At 40.0% G+C, this 23,813-nt stretch overlaps 1 protein-coding gene across 1 annotated transcript in view; it reads left to right on the forward strand.

Moving 5' to 3' along the window:
* The window catches only part of KCNB1 (potassium voltage-gated channel subfamily B member 1), a 164,751-nt gene that overhangs the window by 53,684 nt on the left and 87,254 nt on the right, over nucleotides 1-23,813 (forward strand). The gene's annotated exons all lie outside the window — the stretch shown is intronic.

Consider the following 23,813-nt stretch of genomic DNA (forward strand, 5'->3'; position numbering starts at 1 on the left):
TGAAGTTATGTGAAGATAACAATAGGGAGCATTTTTATAAAAGCCTCCTCTCATTTTATTTCAAGGAAAAGATTAATTTAAATAGTGTTGATAGTGCTGAAAGGGTGTGTTTGGATCCAGCCTATTAAGGGATAAACATCAGGCTTCTGAGCATCAGGAATATGTCATGATGGCTGGGCTCCTGGGAGCTGTAGGATAATATCATTTGAAGAACTAGATGTTCCTTACTCTAAATTTTCCTTACAAATTACCTTTAATAGCAAGTTCATTGGGCTTTATTTATTCATTTAAAAATCCATCTGTATCCTTCCAATTATTTTGCATGCAGAAAGAATGAAAAAGTGAAAGCCAGAAAGACATAAATAAAATGAAAATGTAAATACATCATCTTTAGGTTGAAATTATTTAAAGAATTCATTTCCCCATTAGTTAGGGAATTTGTTTTAAGATCCATTCTGGATCTTTAAAATATCGCCCAAACTTTGCAGAGTAATATATTATAGTCTTCTCCAATATTGTATGCTTTGAATTAGCATAGTGCCCAAAACATCTAGAGTGCACTAAGTTAAAAAAAATGAATAAAACAGGATCAATTCTAGACTGGTGCTTTATTTAGTTGTAAATCTCCTTAAATTTGGAGCTGTTACTGATCTTGCCAGATGTCTGCTAGTATTTCCTTTATGAGTGTTTACAATCCAAAGAGTTTGTTCACTTACAAACAAGAGCTAAATTCAACAGAAATACAGTCTTATAATCCTTCCTTAGCCATGTAGTGCTATTGCTTTCAAAGGATGCCACCATTCTGAACTGGATGTTTTGGCTTGGATGGAAATAGGTTTATTTTGTGGTTAAGTCACTTGTCTACCCTTTCATTAAAATCCAAATAATTTTGGAACTCTTAAGTAGCCTAAATGACTTGGTTTGGGCCAATCTGTGGCATAGCTGGATTCAAGGAGAGAGGCAGTACCGAAATCATTACTGATTGCTTTGCTAAGGGAACAAGTATTTGATAACAGATTGCATTTTTTTATGTAGAACATGTATCCTATGTACTAATAAGAAACTCATTATCAAAGTAATGATGAGAAATGCAATACCAGAAAAGGTATAAAAGAAAATGCAGGATTACATAAAATAGTCTCATATATATATAAAGAGAGAAGCATCTGTAATTTAAATAAAACAAAATAAATCTCACCATAGAGGGTAACAGTGTGAACATGTAAGCTGTGTATCTCCTGTCCAGTTGTCTGCTGCATAGGTATTCATTCTTAATGGGCAAAACTGTATTTCCTGATGTTCTCCCTTTTTATACTTATTTTCTATAAGGCAAGCCCTTCAAATACTGCATTCAAATTCAGGACTTCAAACAGAGAATTGTCTTCTATGATCTAGGACACGTTGTAGAAATCTTCCCCAACCACAACAGTCTGTGCAATCCAGATTGAATCCTTTGGAAAATATTCCAATTCAATTTGGACTGGATTACAGACTCTTTTCTTGAGTTGAACCAAGGAAGAGACAAAATTTGGGAAACTGAAGCTACCTGAGAGCTTGTGGAAGCCACAAATGGCTATAACTTAAAAAAAAACTTTAAATAAAATGGATTGAAATTTTCAGGCATATTGATGACTTGGAAGGGGAGCATCATGACAGTTTCAGATTGATAGTTGCAGGAGGATTGTATAAGAGGACTCTGAGGAAATTATTTGGAGATCAGTATCTGTGAAAAATGACCCTGGAAATTAGAAGAAATGTTGTTTGCTGGAAAGGACCTGGTTGAAAAAAGCTAGTTTACAGAATAATCCATTTGTTAGTCTGTTAAAATACTTGAAGATATTTTCATTTTTGGTTTTGCCACAACAGGCTAACAAGGCCACTACTGTGCAACTGAAAAAAATAAGAGTAATTATCTCTAGGGGAAACCCTACATTATCTACAAACATTTCAGTTGAAAATGCATTGATCTAAACATTTTCTCAAACGAAAAGGCCTTTAAGAAGCATATTGTGGCAGTCCAAGGGGTTTCCCCTTCCCTGTGGTTCTGCTTGTAGAGATCTTTCTGTTGATCATAGAACCTTGAAAACCTTGGTAATGTCCCATCACAGGGATTTGATCTCTATCTGCATTCACCTTGTAATACCTTCTGCTTAAATTTCCTTCAATACTGCTTTGCATTTCTCCATCTCCTAACAGATATTTTCGGCACTGAATGACACTGTGGCCTTTCAATCCTCATAATAAGTTGCTATTCCTCCATTGTGTGTATTAATTAATTCACATACATATAATATCACATATGGTGAGGAAAGGATGGACCTCCCCAGTCATGGGGCACAATGAACAAAGGAAAATGTAAATAAATTTAAGGATCTTCATTATATAAGACTAGCTATTCTGGATTTCCCATGGGGATATGGCAGACTGAACAGCTGTGCTCATGGGCTCCACGGGCAGAACTGACAATGCAGCATTTTTTTTCTGGCAGAGGCAGGTTTTTCCTGAAGCCCAGGAGCATTTTTCCAGGAAAGGAAAACACTCAGAATCATCCCATCTGTCCTTTGGACAGCTGCTTGCAGCCAGTGGATCACAAACAGCATTCAGGCTTGGCTGGTAAGAGCTAGCTGGGAGGCTGGGATGTCACCATTTCCAAGCCGCAGTGTAGCCTTAAAGGGACTCTTAAGACCAGCCACCCGATTTCTAAATCACCCAATTTATATATTTTTTAAGTATGTGTATCCTAAGAGAGGCTTTCTACAGCAAGGAAAAGTAGGCTCTCGTGGTGCTTATCATTATTTTGGGTGTTGATTTTTAAAAATTCTTTTTAAGTTTTGGCTTGTTTTCCATCCAAATATTAAGGAGGACTGAGAGTAAATAATTGTCTCCCTGTTCTTATTTTTGTACTAAATTTGAAGAAACTAGCATTTTCCTACACGTTGAATCAGCTGTTTCGAACTTTGTGTCTTCTGCTCCTACTTTCCCCGAGGAACTGTCTGCTTATCACTTTCACTTGTGTAAACACATTCTTTCATATCTCTGACTTTTGCTGGTTAAGCTCCTAGGGGGCGCCATAATCTACTGCTTGAGACATGGAGGACCTTAAACAGTCTTTCTCTGATTTCCATCAGGATCTTAAGCAGATTCTTTCTGATTCTTACCAAGTTTTTATGCAAGGCATTCAGGACATTGTGGAAAATATGAGCTTTAAAATGTCTCATCTGGCTGGGGATGTCATGGATGAAATTGAGGAATTTAACAGTGACAGAAATGTCTCTTCGACTTCTGCTGAGATGTTGGATGAAGATTGGAGAGTTGAGTTGAAGAAATTAAAGGGAGAGATCGAGTTGCAAGCCATAAGTGAAATGGATCTTTTGATGGCGTGCCTTGGAAAAGAAGAGGTTATTATGTATGGGAGGTTTCCTGAAGTGAAGTCGGAGGTTCTGAGAGGGGCAGTTGGGCTGTTTGATTTCTTTAAGAAAAAAGCTCTGTGCACATTGTGGGGATTTGTAAATGCTTTGGTCTATTTTGAAGTAGGATAAAGGTTTAAGAATATTTAACTGGATTGCTTTAAGGATTTGGCTGATTTCATTTATCTTTAATGATTTGGATTAAGATTAAGGTATAATAAAAAATAATATCTGGTTTTGGGTTTGGCATTATTAAGATTATTAAAATTGCTGTATAAAAATGGTAGACTATGCGTTTTTTTATTTTGATCTTTATTATAATAGACAGGAATGTATAGAATAGTGGTAGGAAGGAAATAACTAAATAAATGTTATCTTTGGGGGGGAAGTTGATTATGAGGTTTATATATGTATATTCTTTTCTCTTTTAATATAAGGGGTGGGAGCAACTAAGTGATTTTTATAATGTGCCAATGGTATGATTTATAGAAATAATGTGATCTTGGTTTAATATAGAGTAAGAGATTGATTATGGAAAATTGTTGTACATCCTTGCTGTTAAAAGTAGGAAGTCACCTCTTTCTGTAACTTAATTTTTTTTCTCTTGTGTTTCTACACTTTTTTAGTTTTTTTCTTTTTCTTTTTGTAGTTTTTTTGTTTTTCTGTAGTTTTTATCTTTGCTTGAAATTTAATAAAATTCTTATAAAAAAAAAGACTAGCTGTTCTGTGCATTATTTTTCTGAAAGAACTGCCTTTGTGTTCAGAGTAGATATGAAAAGCACTGTAGACTAAAGCGTTTCAAGTCCAATAGGAACATTTTGATGTCTTCTGTATTGCAACGTTTTGGTTGGAGTGCTTGATTCACATTTTGATTATTGTTATAAATTACAAAAGGCCATAAATTGCAATGTTCCCACCCCATGTTTTCCCCAAAAGCATAAGAGGTGCAGGGACTGTAGAAGACTGAGGATCCTTGGGACTAAGGGGGCAGAGTTGGAAGGGCTTATTCGGGAAAAATACACAATGATAGGTTGGCTCCCAATCAAACCCACACTGATAACAGTATTTATTTTGCATAGGTCCCACTTACATTTGCTAAAAGTAAGCTTTTGTTGCTGTTGTCTTTTTCTCAAAATCATATTAAGTTTAGCTCTATCATGAGATTTGGGGGAGCAGTAGATTGGGGGCAGGCCCCCGTTTCCCCAGTGCTTGACTTGCATTGTTGCTGAGCTATTCCAATTCTGCTCATCATGCACTGCAGCTTGCCACCAAGCAAATGGGTACAAATAGCTTTGCCCCTACCTGCCCCCCCGTCGTTTTTTCTGTCTTGTTTCTCCCTGCAATCAATGAACAGACCTTGCTTACAAACCTTCAAACACTGCTGAAGATTATTTTACTGAATAGGCCTGTTGCTAAGGGACCATCTCAGGCAGGACATTTCTCAGACACATCACTAAAAGCCCTCATCTTTGAAATCAAAGACTGCCATACACTACAGTAGGAGAACTCTGTGGGTTATCTATGCCATTGGGATGCAAAGCTAGATACAGGAAAGCCATGGCAGAGAGCTCTCTGTTTTGCCTCTGTGTTACCAGGAATTTCCCCAACTTCTACGTGACCTTTGTACAATCCTCATTACCATTTCAGAGTTTCCTTTCTTTCTTTAGGAGAAAGGGATGCATACACTTTTAAGATAAACTAGAAGAACTAATTCAGACCCAGGACAAGCAATATGCCTCACTATTGCTTCAAGCAGCCTGACTTTTTTCAGGTTCCATGAGCTTGAAAAGTAATACCACTGCTTTAAGGAATCCACTCACTAAAGCCAATGCAGCTCTTAAAGTGATGCACCTTTTTCTCAGCCTTGTATGGAAACCTGAAAAAAAAGGGCTGCACTGGTATATAAGAGGGAAATGCTAAATCACCTTCAAAGCATGCATAGCTAGAAGGCACCACATGGGAGAAGGCTCAGCTAGTTGATGAGCATGATCAAGAGCAATGGAGGAGGATCTTCCCTGCACCTTCAACAGACTAGGAAGGAAGGAATTGTTAATGGGACAGCTTTTCTAACCCCACTCCACTTCCACACCGCTCCCAAGACCTTTCCTTTGCAGCTGCTTGCTCCAGCATCAATTTGGACCTGCGCTTGCCCTGTTCAAAACCAGGACTGTGGCAATTACAATATGCAGACTGGAATACTTCTTTGATAAATAAGAGCTGCAATTGTTGCTATGGCAATCAAGCCAGCTCAGCAAAAATTCAAAGGCTAACGGAATATATCTAACGAACCTGGGAATTACTTATGGTGAATTCGAGCTCTGGCAAAACTCACCTCCTAGTGATACTTTGCTTGAATATGTACTCCTTAAAAACTTTCCAAAGGAACAATGACTTCTTTTAAGACAAAACAAACATATCTATCTTCTTTATTTTGTTATGTAGAGATTGGGGGGGGGGGCAGGATTCTCCTTTTACTCTGGAAATTCTAAGGAAAAGGAAAATGATTTCCCTACCTGGACATCTGGGCCATGTCCTTCAGATTAATTACTATTCTGAGGTATCTGGTACTCATTATTTATTCAAGCACTCAATCGGAATCCCTGTTGTAACTAAAAGATCAGGGTCTGACTTGCTGCAACTAAAATGACACAGCATTCTGAGAAGACAGATATAACCACAGCTGTCAGCACCTGATCATTCGAGCATTCACACAATCACAGTCAGGAGGTTGGAATTCCTTTAACTGTTTTAATGAAGCGTAATGAACGGTACAGAAGGCACGCTGTGAATAAAGAGTTCCCGCTCAAACCTAACTTTAAAAACTACATTCCCTTAGTTAGTCCCCTTTCCCATGAAACTATGTCACCCCCCTCCCATCCAGATGGTGTTCCTGGCATATCTCAACCCCGTGTCCTTGATGTCCACCATAGCCATAATAAACAACTTCACACTCCCTCCCATCTGGCAACACGGAGTCCATTCCTTGGAGAAGGAAATGATGGTAGATGCTCCGATAAGGGGTTTTGTAAAACCTTTGATCCGGGGGATCTGACAACAGCAGACTGGTAGTACAGGATTGTATAGAAAAGAAAATGTGTATGTGTGCACATGCATGCATGTTTACATGAGTCTGTAGAAGGAAAAGAATGGCCTTTCAGAAGATAGGATCAGCTGTAGGAAAAGACATTTAAATATACATGTTATTCTGTGGTCCTCTTCTTCCCTGCCATCTTTTGGCCTCTCCTGCTTACGTTAGCTTTGGCTACAGTTACAAGATGCTCCAGTAGTATTTGTACCAGTACAATCTAGGCTTTGATTTCCACGTGACCTACTTTGCACAAAACATGTTTCTGAGAAAACTCTCTTATATCCTAGGTGACCTTCAAAATGTTTGGGCCACATATCTTAGTATTTGGTATCAGTGTTTTAATAGTAATATCCCTCCTCTCCCACATTGTTCAGGGAACTTACTTGCAACTATACTTAATTCTTCCTAGGTGCATTACTCCAAGTTTCACCAATCAAACTCTATGCAGGTGCGTTAGAATGCTACACCCAGATTTTCCAGCCTTTGGGAATTATAGAGGCAGTAGCTCCAACATTTCTGGAGGGCACAGGGATGGGGCAGATACTTCTCCTGTGCCCTTAGCCATATGGAAATGAACAGACCATCCTTGTGATGGCATGGTCTAACTTTGACAATTAGGGAATCCTAAGGACATTGATGAAAAGGGCCCCACCTATCCTCCAAGGGGGGAAAAATGCAGTTTCAGCCTCATGAATCATAACGAAAATAAGTAATTTCCCCTTGGATGGCTCACATTCAGGATTCCATGCGAAGGTCTGTACTGGATCTGCAATAGGGAATTAATAGTGGAGAATAAGCAGACAAATAGGAAGCATGCAGTCAGAGTAACTCTGACTGGTAATGAGAAGTGCTCAGTAGGATTGCAATTTTGGCAGCAGATCTTGAAGGAAGTGAAGGAAGCAGATCTTGAAGGAAGTGGTTTTCTCCTCATGAAAGCATGATCCTTTGTGCCAGAACGGTCAGCCTGCTAAATCAAAGAATGACACCATCTCAAGGTCATCTATGCTCTACACAAGCGTCCCACCAAAAGCAGGGCAAAATAAAGTATAACTCATGTATAATCCTGTAGTGACTAAAATAAGTGCTTGCATAATTTTGTATTACATACTCAACTATTACATGGGAGTGTTCAATTCTATATACTATGCATCTAAGGGAAAGAGGTACATGCCACTATCCAGTTTCTCCTCACTGATCCTCCGGTAAAACCATCAGCACTACAGGCTGTAACGCCCAGTGTCTCCAGACCCTGAGAGGTCCAGGGGAGGAATGCTCATTTGAGTCTGTTCTCTGTTCCTTCTCACTGCATCCTATGTCAATGTCATATTTTCCTGCACTTTTTCTCCTACCCATTGATGTCAATGACCCATCAAAGGAAAAACCCCCAAACAGTAAAGTAACTTTGAGATTATATTTTAATTTATTAGTTTGGCCTCCTTGAATGGAAATTACAGCTGTTTGATCATTTCAGCTCCTGAAACATACTTTGGTTTTCTACCCCAGCACTCTGCCCAGAAACCATGGCTGATATATTGAGAGAGTACCAGATTATAGATCAACCTGCTTTAAAATATTGGTTCTAACTGCAAGATGCATTATTTAATGTTTTTCTTCAGGCAGCAAAATATCTTATTGCGGTGCTGTTTTCAGCTTTTCTCATGGTCTCAAGGAAGAGGCAGGAACTCTCCCTGTGTCTGCCATTCCTGAAAGATGACATCTGCTTTACAGACACCATGTGTGAGCTGAACAGAAAGTAAATATAGATTGCAGGTGAAGTACAGAGTTCCTAAGCTGTCTTATCTGGCCAAGAGGATAGCCCTTCAGATGCTCTTAATAGTTCAACAATAAAAAGGAGAAATAAAAAATTCACAACCGTGCCTCTTAAAAGCAAGATACTGAGCTCATTATTGTTTGATGGGGAGCAGGATAGAGCAAGCTGCAGGCAGGAGCAATTATGGAGGAGGCTGGTCTGCAGAACACACAGGGATGTGTCTTGGAACATTCTTATGGTTGCTCATCCAGGAATTGCTTCTAGCTACCAAAAGGGCCAAATATCCCATCCAAATGGTATCCTGGGTCCAGAAAACATTCTCAGTTGGAAGATAAAAGCCACTTGTCTTCAATAGTTCACTTTAAAAGCAATCCATTTCTGCAGCTTTTTACCTCCTTTCCTCCATTAAGTAGAAGTGCCATAAGCATATACAAGTAGTCCTCATTTAGTCACCAAAATTGGAACCGGCAACTCAGTCATTAAGCAAAGCAGTCGCTAAGTGAAAGCATGGCTGCTTATGATCTTACTTCAGCTTTCCTATGCTTTACAGACCTGCGAAGGTCATAAATGCAAGGATTGGTCACAAAGTTACTTTTTCATCACTGTTGTAATAGTCACTGTATGAGGCAGTTGCTAAATGAGGAATACCTGTATAATCCAGATGAGCTGGCAAGCTCCAGACTCCAGCTATAAAGCACTGTCATCTTGTGGGATCTAGGAGACATATCTCAGTAGCTATGCCTTCCCTGTGGAATGGCATCCCCCTGAGGCTTGTATGGCCCTGATTCTGTTGGGCTTTTGGAAAACTATAAAAACCTGGCTCTCTCAGGAGGCCCTGGGATAGGATGTAGTAATCTGCTCCCCAGTGGTCTTTGTGTTTGATGGGAATACATCTATGCTACTTATCCTTTCCCAATGCATAGCAATTCCATAACTGATTTTGTCTTGTTATATTTACTTGCCATTTTTACTTGTTGTTTTTAACCAAAAACAAAAGAGAGGTTTGAAGATGGGCTGGCTTTGGCTGGGGTCAAGTAGGAGGCAAAAAATCAGAAAAATGGAATACTGCCAGCTGTTCCATACAGAAGTTCCCCTTCCTTCTGCCCACACAGTGGACCAGACATAGAGGCAGCAAATATGCACCCAACCTGATTAGATCCTTGCTCACACATGCATCCTGATTAGTCCCTGGGGAGTAGCCACATGTGCAAACACACACACAGATGCAACACATGGCTTCATTCCCCAGAAAACGATGCAGATGCCTCCTTCAGCCATTGTTAATAAAGGAGTTGGGAAGAATGCCGGAAGCAGCGTGCTGCATATTTTTCTTACCTCGTTATCTTTTCGAACCCAAAAGAACACTGGAAATAAACTATGCAAAGATGCTGGGGAGGCTCTCTGTGCTTATCAATAACTCTATAGAATTCAACAGATCTAGACCAAACATGCTTCTACATCCCTGTAGAAGAGGGGTTGGGCAGTGGCTTGTAAGTCTCCCCCCTGTCCTAGTCACATGACCCCAAGCAGAGCATATGCAGCGTGCTTTGTGCTTCTCAGTGCATGCACAGGATAGGGCAAAAAGTCACACACAGATGCAACACATTACTTGCTACATAGAAGAAAATGCAGCGCTCGTGTGGCCACTGCTGATACACGGTACAGTGGTTACGTTGATTGCTATGGGCTGTTTTTTATACCTCAGCTACAGATTGTGTAATATGGGGTGTTTTATACTGTAGCCTGTTTTTATAGTGTTTTAAATGCTGTAAGGCACCCAGAGTCATGAATTTGAGATGGGCAGCTATATAAAGTGAATAAATGAATGAATAAATAAGGTGGAAAGAATTCTGGAAGCAATACTGTACAATTTTTCCCTACCTTAAAAGAGTCTGAATGTATTTTGGGTTTTTTTTAATCTAAACAATAAAAATAGGAAAAGAATGCAGACCCGCTCCTGTTGTAAATATTTGGGGAAAGTCACGTGATTCTGAGCAGCAATTTAGGACAGTGATTTAAGGGTCCAGCAACTTGAAAGAATATTGGAAACGCCTCACTGCAGATGGATGGACACGAGCACAGTCCTGGTTCTAATCAGAGCCACTACGCAACCCCACATGCAATCATGTGGGGAATCAATCTCACTGATCTAAAAGTCAGTGGGAATGTTGCAGTCAATCCTTTCGCTTCTCCACTCCAGTTCAATCTGTTAGAAGCGCTTTTCACGAGTTTGTTGAAAAAGCAGTTGGAGGAACGGTTTGTAGGCCAATTTCAAATGGCTTGATACTCTCCAGCAGATGTTTAACAGTTGTAAGAACAGAAGCATTTTAGTTTTTCTGGGTTGGGTTTTTTAAATCAAGATTTGAATGTCAGAGTTCTTAGAATCAAATGTTGCTCTTTCCCTTCCCTTCCCAAACCCTTGCAGAATATTTCTAATAAAGCAGCTTATGCCTTTCATTACCACTACGCTGCTGATAGAAATGCCATTTTTAAAGACAGTACATTTCAGCTCTTCAGAAGTTCTGTTAAGGTTTCCCTACTAACAGATTAAGCTACTTTTATACCTAATCATTTGGCCAGGTGAAGGGGTTGCATTTGATTGTCTCCTCTCACGTGCTTCATGCAAAATAGCCTGGGGGGAGGACCTGCCCGGACTTGTTCTTCACTTCTTCTTTTTCTCTCTGCTGGAAATGTAGCTCAGCAAGGCTTGCTCCAAAAAGGGAGCTAGGTCCTTTAAATGTTTTGCTTTTGTTTTTGTTTTCTGTAAATAAATTATTTTTATAGAAATGCTTGGTGTGTGATTTTTTTGACCTCTCCTGGGCTGAAGGCTTTCCCAGCATTCTGCAACAGGTTATGGGCCCAGTAAACAACGCAGTAAAACCCAGAAAGAAAAGAGAGATCAACTCCACACCTCATGCACAATTTAAAGGCAGGTAGCAAAGACCTGTGAAGATTTTCTTTGGAGCCACCTGGAGATTTTCCAGCAACTGCCGGTCTGCAGGACTTAGAAGCTAGCTGAGGTGACTTGCAAAAGAAGGAAGAAGCCATGGCTGCCTCCCAGCCCTCAGCGATGCCTCTGGAGCGCCTATCAGAGACCAACTATTTGAATTGGGCCCTGAAGATGGAAATGTATCTTCGCAGAGAGGATCTTTGGCTGCCAATTGGTGAGCAAAACCCCCAAAATCCCAGTGCTGAATGGCTGAGACAGGATGAGCGGGCTAGAGCCACCATTATCTTGGGAGTTGAGGACAATCAGCTAGTCCACGTGCGAGGCATGCAGTCTGCAAAGCAACTTTGGGACGCTTTGAGAGACTTATATGTAAAGGCAACAGCAGGGAGTAAAGTTACTCTGACGAAAAAGCTGTACAGAGCCTACCTTGCAGAAGGAGAAAGCCTTCCTGAGCACCTGCATTTTATTCAGCAGCTGTATGTTGAGTTGCAGGAGAGAGGAATGGAATTTACACCTCTCACAAAATCCTATATCCTCCTGTCCTCACTGAATGAAACGTGGGACACGCTGATTTGTACCCTGGAGGCTATGCCTGAAGCAGACCTCACCCCATCGTATGTTACACAGCGCTTACTCGCTGAATGGGAGAAGAGAGAGGAAAGATCCCCCCCCATCTCTTCTGGAAAGCTGCAAGACCAGAAAATGAGGGAAAAGAAGGGAAAGGAACCTGAGGCCACAGCACTAGCCAGCCAGCGATGCTTCACTTGTGGTTCAGCTGGACATTTGCAAAGAGACTGTGCCATGAGACCCAAGAGTAGAAAGACAGAGCAGAAGAACACAAGGGCAACACAGAAGAAGGCTCTTCAGACAACCCAAATTGCACAGGTTGCTGAGAAGGGTAATTCTGATGTATGGGTGTTAGATTCTGGGGCCAGTTGTCATTTATGTAATTGTAAAAGCTCTTTTGTGTCACTGTCTAAAACTGAAAGACAAAGTGTATCTTTGGCTGATGGGTCTGTGACCAAAATTATGGGACAAGGTGACTTGTATTTATCCTGCTTAGGAGAAACTGTAAAAGGTGTGTTGTATGTGCCAAATTTACAATCAAACCTTTTATCTGTGGCACAATTGGCTGCAACAGGGTATATCATAACATTTAAGAAAAATGGTTGTGAGATACGTAAAAATGGGAAATTGTGTGCTACTGGTATGTTAAAAGACTCCTTGTACATTGTGCAAAATGCAAGGAAGCCAAGCTGCAAGGCTGCAGTTGGCAACACACCATATCATGACCAATGTGTACACCTGATGCACAGGAGACTTGGTCATGCTAATTACAAGTATATAGCACAAATGCCACAGCTGTGTGCTGACCTAAAGATAAAACCCTGTGACAAATACTTAGATTGTGTAGTTTGCAAAGAATGCAAAACACTAAAAGCTCCTGTGAGTAAGCACAGTGACAGAGTTACAACTAGACCTTTGGAAATTGTACACTCTGACATTATTGGTCCTTTTGCTCCAAGTCTTGGACAAGCAAGGTATGCAATGACCATCATTGATGATTTCTCAAGATACACATTTATCTACATCTTAAAACATAAAGATGAGGCATTTGAGAAATTTAAAAGTTTTGTGACATGGGCAAATGGAAAATTCCCTAGGCCTGTATCTGCACTCCAATGTGATAGAGGAGGAGAATACCTTTCTCACAAATTCAGAAGGTTCCTAGTGGAAAAAGGGATAGAACAAGTTCTTTCTAACCCGTACACCCCTCAGCAAAATGGTGTTGCTGAAAGAAAGGGCAGAACCTTGCAAAATGCGATGGAATGCATGTTAAAAGATTCACGATTATGTTTTAAGTTCTGGGGAGAAGCTTTATCGACTGCTTGTTATGTTCAGAACAGGTTGTATAACTCTATGATTCAGGACACTCCATTCCATTTGTTTTATGGTGTGAAACCAAAGGTAAGCCATCTTAGAGTGTTTGGTAGCACTGCATGGGTTCACATTCCAAAACAGCAGAGAAGGAAAGGAGGCCCCACAACAAAGAAAGCCATCTTTGTTGGCTATGAACAAAGCCAGAGGAGCTACAGGTTCATAATGGGAGAGAAATTAATAATTAGCAAAAGTGCTTCTTTTGCTGAACAAAACTGGGGGAGATTAAATTCTAGCTCTCCAGTTGAACTGACCACCACAAGAGAACAGCAAGGACTTGCTGATGGTGATCTTTTGCCTGATGAGGACATTAAACCAGAAAAGCAAACTGAAGATCTGTCTGATGAGACAGATGCTTCTCAGGAAAGTGATAGGAGTCAAAATTTAAGCCCTGTATTACCTCGCAGATCTCAGAGGAGTAATAAAGGCGTTCCTCCATCACGTTTTCAGGCTGAAACAGTAAAGGCTTTTCACATATTCACAGAACCTGAGTCTTTAGAACAAGTGAATGCTTTACCACCTGAGATTGCACAAAATTGGCATTCTGCCATGCAACAGGAATTAGCATCCTTGAAAGAAAATAAAACATGGAAACTGGTAAATCTACCTCCCAATGAACGCTGTCTGGGTTGTAGGTGGGTTTTCAAACTGAAAAGGGATGCTGATGGCAAAATCCAAAAATATAAAGCAAGGTTGGTTGCAAAAGGGTTCACTCAAAGGAAAGATTTAGACTTTGACAAGACTTTTGCACCAGTTACTAAAGGTGAATCAATTAGATTACTGTTAAAAGTTGCTGCACTCAAGGGAATGTCAGTTAACCACTATGACATTCAAACTGCATTTCTCTATGGTGATTTAGACCACAGATTATACATGCAGCAACCCCCTGGCTATGAAAAAGGGGAGAATCTAGTCTGTGAACTGCAGAAGTCAATCTATGGGTTAAAACAAGCTGCTAGATCCTGGAACCAAAAAGTAGATGAAAAACTGCAGAATTTTGGTTTTGAAAAAGGAAAAGCAGATCCCTGTGTATATATGAAGAAGGACAAACAAGGCTGTATGTATCTGTGCATTTATGTTGATGATTTGCTGCTATTCACATCAACAGAAAAACAAAGGCTTGATTTTGAAGCCTGCATAAAAAGCCATTTCATATTAAAAAGCCTTGGAGTTGTGACCAATTACCTAGGTTTGGAAAAACACAGGAAGAAAAATGGTAACTTTCTGTTAAACCAAAGGGGAGATAATGGTAATGTGAATGGAAAGACATATAAAGTCAGAGAAGATTGGTTTGCATCTTAATCTGTAGTGTAAAAAGGGGAGTGTTAAGGTTTCCCTACTAACAGATTAAGCTACTTTTATACCTAATCATTTGGCCAGGTGAAGGGGTTGCATTTGATTGTCTCCTCTCACGTGCTTCATGCAAAATAGCCTGGGGGGAGGACCTGCCCGGACTTGTTCTTCACTTCTTCTTTTTCTCTCTGCTGGAAATGTAGCTCAGCAAGGCTTGCTCCAAAAAGGGAGCTAGGTCCTTTAAATGTTTTGCTTTTGTTTTTGTTTTCTGTAAATAAATTATTTTTATAGAAATGCTTGGTGTGTGATTTTTTTGACCTCTCCTGGGCTGAAGGCTTTCCCAGCATTCTGCAACAAGTTCCTTGTTCCCACCTACATCAAACTGCATATGAAACCCGGTTAAGACCCGTCAGCTGGAATAAAATGAGAGGAAAGTATTATGAAGAACTGGGTATTTGTTTTAGAAAAAGAAAAAAACTAACAGAGGAAGACAAGTATGTTGTCATTCAACATTCCCACATACCTTTTTAGACTTTTGACCATATTTCATAAAAACATTTCCTCCTTTTCCCTTCTCCCACTTCTTCCTATTTTCGGAATGTGTGTAGATGCCTTCAGCCTTTATTTTATTTATTTATTTATCAATCTTATTTTTTATCACTGCCCATCTCCCCTCCACGTCTAAGATATTCTCCACATAGTCTAAGATATTCTCAAGATATCTTAGACTATGACTCCCATCACCTCCCACCAGTATAGCCAAACCTATCAACCAATTTCATGCATCTGACAAAATGAGTTCTGGCTTCCAAAAGCTCATGCCATAGCAAATTAATTAGCCTTTTCAGGTGTCACAATTACATTTGCAAATTGACAAGGTACATTTCAGTCTTAGCAGCCTGATGCTATGCAAGCTGTAAACGTCCTGCTGAGCTCAATGGGGCTATGCATAAGATGGCAGTTGTTAATGACTTAACCTTTGGAACAGCCGTATGAAGTGACAGCAATTTCCATTCTGTAGATAGTCCACTGAGGCAAGAAAGCTGATGTGTAGCATAACTACTGTGTTGACTTTTGATGAAAATTGAACCCAAATCTAGTTCTGGTTGAGAGGCACTGTGATATAGGAGCAACCTATCAGACTGGAATTGGAAAGCCTGATTTTAAAATGTCACTCAGCCAAGAAGCTCATGGGTGACTTTGGACTAGCTATGAACTCTCATATAGATCTACCATACAGGATAGAATGGGGAGACCATCAGCATGGATGTTTTTGAAGGAAAAGCAATACATAAGCATTGTGACATACTTCCAGTATACCTTTGTTGCCACCTAGTGGTCACCTGGAGGTTTGCAACCCAGGCTTGGTAGCCCTGCTATTTTCATTTTAATTTTGGTTTATGGCTTAGCAAATTGTATGAATCCAGCTGTCTGCGTGGGAGCAAGCGACATCACGTTACATCATTGCTCAGAGGATGCAAATTATATAATTTGTACCATTTGAACAATGGCATCATAACACTTGCAATTTCAATGAAATTGAAATTTCAGTGATGCCTACGAAATCAGCCAATTGGATCTGGTTCAATAAACCATGGAAAAACAAAATTTTCTAAGCACAAAAATCTGGCTAATACTGGTTACCCAGTCTAGTGGGCTACAAATTAGGCAGTCCTGGGCTACAGAGATGTACAGTATCTGCAATGTTGGTCTGAGCTTTTACTGTGGAGTCCTTGGTGCTCTCTGAGCCTGGTTGTTTCTGAGCATACATTTCATTAGCTGACTAGGTAACATCATGAGTGCGAGTGAGTGTGGGGTTTGCTTCCCGTTTATATGCAGTAGCTTGCCCTGCCAGTGTTGGTGGGGGTGTGGTTTTCTCCTTGGTATTTGCTTCATTAGGGTATTGTTTTCTTCTTGATTGTTTGTCTGGTGCTAATCCCTTCTTATCTGGGTGTTGGCTGCTGGAGAGGATGTGTTCTGGTCTTTTTGTTTCCTTCTTAGCTTTTTTATTGTCTCTTTTGAATGATGTATAAATATGGTTTATTTCTATGTGTCTATTGATGGCTGATTGTCTGAATGCCAAGCTTTCAGGAATTCCCTAGCATTTTTGGATTTAGCTTGGTCTAGGATGCTCACAGTTTCCCAACAATCCAAGCTAAGAGGGATGCTTACTTGCTTCCTGTCTGGACTATCTTGCAAGGCTGACAGAAACACAGGAAAAAGATGCTAGGGAACTTGTGGAACTGCGAAATTACTAAGAAGAAGGGTGAAGTACATGTGGCTTTTCAACAGTGTGGATATGTGAGAGGTTATGCATGCATCTGCTTGTGAACCTCAATTCCATCCCCTGTGCAATCAATACTACCCACAATACTACCCAGATGAACTAATTCTACTTTATTGTAGGGCTACATTAACAGAATCTCAGAAGTCTGAAATTACATTTCTCCCCCAATGCCTTTACAGCCCAAGAAACTAGGGTTGGTCCCTTCTGAGACATTTGCCACATCCACATTCCTTTTGTGGGCTAATCTGCCTCTTATCCAACCCTTCCCTTGGCTGTGAGTCTCCCCCCTGTCTCCCAAGGTCATTCCCACATACCGTTATAGTTCCCCAGCTGCTAGAAAATGCATACTAGAGAGTTTCACTGCAGCCCACCAATCAGTGGATGAGAAAAATGACAGGGACCAAGAGAGAGGATAGTAATCCTGGTGCCAAGCCACAAAAAGTAATCTGTGGCTTACAGGTTGCTCCTACTTACCTTAGGAGAAGCATTTGACTGTATAGGTGTTACTGAGACCAGGTCATTGTAAGTATATAATCAGGAATGGAACATATGAACAAGAAAAAAGCCATCTTCAAGTAGGTTCACAATAAAAGGAAAAGTATCAGTATTCTCTGTGTTCACTTTTATACAAACATACATAGTAGGTTCCTTGCCATTCTTGCAGGTTAAGGAGTGGTAGGAAGTAGGAATAGGAGCCCGCAAAATGATAAGATTGGGGGAAAAGGGGGGCAACAGCAAAAATCTCCCTTTGTTGAACTGTGTCTGAAAGACAGACCTAAGAAGCCAACTGGAGGTCTAAAGAAATGTGGGGAAAAAGATTGTAACAGAATAACTGTGGTGCCCTCACAAAGCGGTCCTTTGGAGCATCTGTGGGTTACTCTGTTATTCCTAAGCTTTTTAATCTTCATTTTGCAGCCACACCCTCACACGCACATGCACACTAAAAGAATTCCAGAGTGGCTGTGGAGAGGAGTAAGGATGAAGGCATATTTTTTATAAAGCTGCCAGGAAATTATTTTCTTCCACTGTGTTTTAGGAAATCACTACCCCACCCCCCAAAAAGGAGGGCATTTGCCAGGTTTCCATGGCAGCTGATTCCTGGTCTCAGAGTAGGGAGCTATGAGTGGAGATAATTAAAGGAAGGAAAGAGAAAACAGAACTCAAAATATATATTTTTAAAACATCCTTCAGGTTCCAGATTGTGCCCATCTCCCCCATCTCAATTTTTGACTGCTTTGGTTTTTCGCTCTGCTTGCCCACAGCAGCATTTTTGCTTATACAGTATATTGTCACCCATATTCACAGCCTTGGTGACTGCAGTTTAAAGCTGGGATGGACAACTTTTGGGGCCAGAGATTCTTCTTGTCATTTGTGAAAAAGAAGGAAGATGAATTTTAACAAATGCCAGAATTTAGAAAAAAATGAAATTGTATGCATTAGAAAATAAATTAAAAGACACTGTTAACATCTTAGAAAGACATTTCACCTCTTTACATTTAATGGCAAACCTCCCTGTCAAACTGTGCCAGAGAATTGCTGAATTTCAGCACAACTGAGGAAGAGATCTTAGGGGTCCATAAGACATTAGGAAATGCATGTAGTCCATATACCATCTTTATTTTTTTATTTAATTTATTTATTACAAATGCTTCTCTGCCACTTCACTCATGACTCTAAGCAGCTTACAACAAAATATACTTTACAATATTGCAAAAAATCAAAATCAGTGAACATATCAATTAATAATAATTATCAACATACATGCAACATGGTCATAATAAAATCATAAAATGGTAACATCTTATAACACTAGAGTAGCAGATTCATCCCAACTGCGGTATATCTTCCATTCTTGTCTCTGACTCCAAATGTACATTTAAAGAGCCATGTTTTAAAAGCTTCCTAAATAGAAGGACTGAAGGTACAATTCTTATGTCTGATGGAAGGGCATTTCACAGGAGGGGCATTCTTGCAAACAATACTTATTTCTGAGTCCTCAGTCGACATATTTCATGAGGTGTGGGGACTCTCCACAAGGACTCCCCACAGGCCCACCTTGGGTGAGCAGATTCTATTTGGAGCATGTGGTCCCAGAAATAGTGGGCCACAGGCCTAGCACTTTAGAGGTGATCAACAACACCTTGAATTGCACCAGAAATGAAGGATTGAGGAGTTTAAGGGCTAGGGTTGGGAAGAGCTTGAAGATCAATCATGGAACATCTGCTTTGTGTGCAGAAGGACCACTTAAAATGGGGAAATCTAAGATAAGTGGAAAAATAATCAAAGTAGGAACCTTGCACTAGATGGATTGAGAATTGGGATAGCCCTGTCTCATTTCCTTCTCTCAATCGTACTGAGATTTGACCACTCCCAGGATTGTACTAAAAGTGGGTGAAGGATTGGATTTGTCTCCTGTTGCCATTCCTCTATTTTCTCTCTCTCTCTCTCCCCCCCTCCCCCTTAGTTTTTCTAGCTTTGAGGGAAGGGTATAGGGGTTATTTGAATGTCTGAATCCTACTCCAGGATATAAACCATTAGCTAACGCTTAAAATGATAGGAAGTCCCATAACTGATTCTCAATATATCTGAATTGTGGTGCTGTGGTCAGATGGGAGCATTAGGTCTTAGCGTATCTGCCCTTTACATAAAGCTTCAATCCTAGATAACACCTTCTTTTTTAAAAGGAAAAAAAAAGGATTGGGTAGTTGGTGATGGTGAGAGAATTTTTTCTAAGACATTGGAGGTCACCGACAGCCAGAGTTATTATCACTGTGGAAAATAGGTAGATACTCAGACCAAATATTAGGCAGCTTTCTGTTAGTCAGTGCCCATATTCCCATATTTAGGAATGAATATGTTAAGTTAAATGAAAAGTTGCTCTTCTAAGAATAAGAAAGAAAGAGATTATCCCTTGTTTTGACATTCTGTTGCCCTTCCCATTCCAAACACCTCAGACAGATCTCTACAATAAAAAAACCATCTTGGAATGATAATCCATAACGAGCATTATCTACTGGCAATCACTAGCCCTTAAATGTTCTTAGCAGCAGTTCCTAGACTTCAGTCAGGGGCTACTTTTAGGGAAAACTATAAGCAGATGCACGTGCTAGTCTAACAAGCTTATATGCGGGGAGAACAGAAGCCCACCACCTACCTGTGTCCCAATACGGCAACTCTTTATCCTCAACATCTGCATGTCAGTGAGGGATATCTGCTTCTTCACATATAAGTGAAGAAGGTACATATAGGTACTCTTATAGGTGAGCATATATGAGCTTCCCTATGAGGGATTTCCAGCCACTTTGAAGGTTATAAGTGAGAGCATAAGAGAGCATAAGCTTCTCTTTTGTAAGCACCTATAAAATGCAACTTTTAGAGTTGGCATATCACACTGGTGATTGGGTCAGAAGGCTAAATATCTAGTGCTTTGCTTTTCCAGTAATCAGATAGCAAGCCCGTAACAGTATGTAACTAAGGAGATGTATTGCAGAAGAAGGCTTTCACCCAATAGATAGGTGAGTAGGAGGCATTGACTGTTTTCTCCATTTTGCTTCCTTCCAGACTTCCTATCAAACCAATCTTCAGTTGTTCAAAGTGATTCTGTATTATTAATTGTTTATTAAGTGGGCAGCATGCATTCCCTGTGCAATTTGCATGATTTCAGATAATTTGTCAGTCTAGCTGATGTCTAGCAGTCAACAGGAATTAAAACTAAAAGGGAAAGCATCCAGCATGAGGCAGCAACAATGAATTACTAAAGGTCACTGGAGCATTTTTGTTCAGTCATCATTTATTAAAGTAGCCTATATGGAACACTTTTTTTTAATACTACAAGTAACTGAATAGTCTTCCTATACTTGTTTTCAGCTTCATAAAAACACAAAAGGCCATGACACCCTAAGCCACAAAGTAGCCAAACACATTTTAACCTATTGGGTGGTGTAAACTCAGTCTATATGTTTAGTTTATGGTTCAACATGTTTGTTTGAATGTAGAAAATTCAGTTATTGAGTAGATCATGGGTTGGTCAACCATGGTTAAGCATCTTGTGTGAACATGGTCCTGGGTTGTTGATTTAGTTGAAGCCAATAATGAGCTTCAGACCCAAATAAGCAAAAGCAAAGCTGTGGTTATCCAAAGTTTATTACCTTATAAACTGTAGAAGAAAAAATATGGATCCTCATTGCAATTATTTGTTAATTATGCATTATGTATGCAAGCCATTAAACAAGTCAACAAAAACACAGATATTTTGGATCATTCCTGGCATGCTGTTTGTTTAATATATGCACATATGCACATTCCCAGTTTTTAATGCTTCTGAAATATTTTCATCCATCCATCCATGGGCACACTGTGTACCAAACAAATGAAAAAAAAATGCATAAGTCAGATTGAGTTAGATGTTTTATAGTAAAGGTAAAGGTTTCCCTTGACATTAAGTCCAGTCATGTCCGACTCTAGGGGGCGGTACTCATCTCCGTTTCAAAGCCGAAGAGCCGACGGTTGTCCGTAGACACTTCCGTGGTCATGTGGCCGGCATGACTAAACAGAACGCCATTACCTGCCCGCCAAAGCGGTGCCTATTAATCTACTCACATTTGCATGTTTTCGAACTGCTAGGTTGGCAGATGCTGGGACTAGCAACGGGAGCTCACCCCGTCACGCGGATTCGAACCACCGACTTTCTGATCGGCAAGCTCAGCAGCTCAGTGGTTTAACCCACAGCGCCACCGCATCCCTTCTATGTTTTATGTTCTATGTTTTATACACCTGTAAAATGTAGGATGATATTTTGTTGAACAAGAAGACACGTTACTAGCAAAATTGGAGTGACCAACTACTTTTTAAAATGGGATAGCAGGGGTGACTTGGAGTAAGGTTGGAGCTGGAAGCTAGGAAATGATGAAATGCTTTTGTATTCCAAAACTAAGTTTCTTTTTATGTTTAATTTGTCCAAATGCATCAATCTATATGATGCTTCACAAAGAATAGGTCCCATGCTATAGGACTGGTACTCAGCACAGGAAGACACTTAAGGAAGGAAAGACAGGATAAACAGTAGACCATTTATATGCCTTCAAATCAATCTTGACTCTTGGCAACTGCCTAGGCAAGTCTCTGCAGTATTCTGGGCAAGGTTTTCAGAAGTGGTTTGCCACTGCCTTTTCCCTAGGGCTGAGAGAGAGTGATTGTCGGGCTTCATGACTAAGGCAGAACTAAAACTCATGGTCTAGGTCTCAAGTTTTTAGCCCAGTGCCTTTAACCACTGCACCAAAATGGCTCTCTTTATATACCAAATCTTAATAGGATATAAGAGGATTAAGGAGCTTTGATAAAGAGTCTGTGAGACTCTGCCTCATGCAAACAAGTGTTAGGCTTAAAGAAAAGAATTAGACTTCAAGAGAGGTAGGTAATCAAAGGAACAGTAGGTAGGGCTGCACAAAATGGAGATTAGGCCTCAGAGAAAAGTTAATTTGGAAAGAAATTGGGCATGTTTTGAGCACATAGAAAGTAAAAATCAAATGTGAACACCAATTTCTCTGTAGTCATTCATTGCACTTGGAAATCTGGGTTATGTTATAGTCTTCTGTGTCCTAGAAGATTTCACCCCACAACATGGGTGGGCTTAAGTTTCTTTTACACAGCCAGCTGCTTAGCCTGGGGAGACAAAGAACAAAAACCTTCAGCCAAACTTTCCCCTACTATTTAATCTCATGGGGACGGAAGTTGTGTTTGCTCTGGGATTTGACTAATTGGCCTTCATAAATTTCCTTACTAGAGGTAAAAGGGATTCACCCTCAGCTCAATTGTGTGTGCATTCTAATTTAGCAAGGATTTCTAGAAACCTGCATTAGTAGTAGACAACTTGTTCTGGGGGCTACCATTTTAAAGTTATTTGCTTGCTTGATACTTTGATTTATATTCTTGATTTCCTCCAGAAATTCAGTGTGGGGTACATAGTGTACCTTCACAGCAACAACTCTGTGAGTAGATTTGGCTAAGAGAGAGAATGGCTAAAAATCACTCCATGAGCTTCTAGGGCTGAGGGTGAACTTCAGCCTGGGTCTCAGTCCAAGCCCATACTACTGCAATATAATGGCTTTCTTACCCCAAAATTTTATTTTTAAATTTTTATTTTTCTGCTATGCCCAGCAAGATATCAAAGCAAAAGTAGTTCCTCATAATCTGCACATCTGTAAAGCCATCCAGAAAACGAAATGTATATACTTTTCTGAAACGTGTGACTTCTCAATATCTCATGCTGTAATTAATGACACAGGGGAGCATATACATATTGCCAAAACTAGGATAATTATGGAAAGTCCCACACAGGGAGCATTTTAAACTCTTGACTTCAACCCCAGTTAGATTCACTTTTTATTTAAACGTATTTCTTCGTTCAGGTTTAGAGAAGGCTGCTCCTACAAGTGCCAACACTGCTTCAGCCCAACTTAGATTTCACCTATTATTTAGACCAGTGTATCTCAACCATGGGAACTTTAAGTTATGTGGACTTCAGTTCCCAGAAGTCCGCAAATCTTAAAGTTGCTAAGATTGAAATACACTGATTTAGACATACAGTATATCTTAGTTTGGGCTTGTGGAGAACAACTGTCACAGTGCCAAACAATGTCTTGTTCAGACAGCTCTATCCCTTGAAGAAAAAATGCACACTGGCGGTATCTGTCCTTGTGTGCAATGCACTGCAAGAACTATAATCTTATTTCTAATCATGATACAAGGACAGACATGTAATGTATTCCAGGACTTTGCATCATATTTATGAAATCACAAACTGTCATTTTTAACAATGAACCAATTTAATTGCTGTAGATATCTGTGTAAAAGAAACTGAAATAAAGTATAACTGGATGTCAAATACTGATGTTTGAATATCAGGGAGTCAGGGAGTATCTAGAAAATACTCAATATCAGAGCTATATTTCCAAAAATATCAGGAGGAAGGTGGAGGCAGGAGGAGAGGAGGAGAGACAGAGTGTCCTTGAGGGTAGTCTCTAGTGTCATGGTTTTGAAGAGTTCTGTCTGATTGGTATGGCTGACAGACCATCTGGGTC

Source organism: Candoia aspera, chromosome 3 (assembly GCF_035149785.1).
Source record: "Candoia aspera isolate rCanAsp1 chromosome 3, rCanAsp1.hap2, whole genome shotgun sequence".
Lineage (NCBI taxonomy): Eukaryota > Metazoa > Chordata > Lepidosauria > Squamata > Boidae > Candoia > Candoia aspera.